The sequence below is a fragment of the Echinops telfairi genome, unplaced genomic scaffold, assembly GCF_000313985.2.
Source record: "Echinops telfairi isolate 266 unplaced genomic scaffold, ASM31398v2 ScPeMD7_655;HRSCAF=1070, whole genome shotgun sequence".
NCBI classification, from domain to species: Eukaryota; Metazoa; Chordata; class Mammalia; order Afrosoricida; family Tenrecidae; genus Echinops; species Echinops telfairi.
This window is the reverse complement of record NW_022104553.1, coordinates 22599690-22601417: the sequence shown is the minus strand read 5'-3', so window position 1 is coordinate 22601417 and position 1728 is coordinate 22599690.

The window sequence follows — 1728 nt, the reverse complement described above, 5'->3', positions numbered from 1 at the left end:
TTGGGGGGGGGGTCACCACCACATGAGGAACTGTATTCAAGGGTCGCGGCATTACGAAGGTTGAGAACCACTGCCCTAGGGAGTAACTCTTTTCGTCAGACAGGGTTGCTCTGTGTGGAAGCCTCTCCATGGGTTGTAGGGAGTTAGGAGGTGGGACTTTGGCTGGGGAGGCGGGGATGGTGTCAATAGGGAGCAGGCACCATCTGGGAACTTGAGGACGTTAGATGCCAGTGACATTGCTGAGGGAGGAAGCGTCTGAGAGAAGTAGCAGGGATGACACCTCTAGTTGGTGGGCTAAGGTCCCTGAGGACAGCGTGCCCAGGGTCACTGGGGTCTGAGGGAGGAGCAGACTGAAGGACTGGGGAACTATGGATTGAGTGAGTGCAGGTGGGGCTGGGACCCTTAGAGAAAAGAGAGGCACACAGGGCCTTTAAAATGCGCAGGACAGGTCAAGGGTCCATCCCATTCAACCAGGCCAACTAATTCTCCCTTCTCTTTCCATCCCCATGGCTTATCTCTCCCTCCTGGGGGCCCAGGTTGAGGGAGATGTTGAAACAAGTTGTTCTTGAGACAAGCCCCAAGAACATAGGTGAAAAGGCGACACAGGGCGATAACACCCTCTCCACACTACTCTCCCTGCCCCCTACCCCATTCGCCCCATCAGACCCTAGGTCAGGAAGAACCCTTTGGGATCCAACCCTTCCTCCATGTCAGATGAGGACAGGCTGGAAGGCAGTTTTCCAGGGGATGTCTTGGGCTGCCTGACTACCACCACCTCCCCCGGAACACACACACACACACACACACACTCACCGTAGTCCTGCCGGCAGTACCGCCTGAGGCTCATGTGGACCCTGGTATCTGAGATGTTGCAGTAGTTTTGACACTGGGGGTCTGGGGAGGATCAGGCCATCTGTAGGGGGCTCCTGAGTGTTGGCCCACTGCACTGCCACTGCCCACCCCTGCATTTGACCTTGGGACTGGACTCCATGGGCCACTTCGAGACCCCACCTGGGGGCCTCGTCAGCCCATCCTCCATCCCTCCAGTTGCCTGGGGACAGCACCCCAGTCAGTCTTACCAGAGTTGTAGACACCAGGGGTTGTGGCAAGAGTGGTGGTTGTTTCTGGGATTCCTGTGTGTGTGTGTGTGTGTGTATGTGTGTGTCAGAGAGAGAGAGAGAAGCATTTTAGCAAAGCTCAGTTCCCTTCCCACTCCCTGAGGAATCTGAGCACCCAGGCCCCAAGTATCTGCTCCCTTAAGACCTGAGAGTCTACGCTGGAGTCCTGGTCCCCAGGCCCCTCCTCCCTCAGGAGTCTGAACCCCCATCTCGCCTGCCTGCAGAGCTAGGCATTCCACCCCCTTCCTTCCAGAACATCCCAAATCCAGCCTCTAGCCCAAGTCTGGCTCCCGCCCCACATAGGCCCTGGGGCTCTGCCCCTCAGGACTCACGCTGGCAGGGCATCCTGGGAGAGCGGCTCTGCTGGTAGCCGGGGCCACAGCGGTTACACCGGAGGCCTGTGACTCCCAACTTGCAGGAGCACTGCCCACTGGTCTGGTTGCAGACACCACCTGTCGCCCCAATAGGGTGGCACTCGCAGGCTGCACGAGGAGAGGAGCTGGGGGCCTCGGGTGTCTGTGTGCAAATGCTGCCCCCCTCCAGGCCTCCCCTCCTCCCTCAGGTCCAGGAGTCCAGCCCCCAGCCCCACCTCCCTCAGACCCTGGAGTCC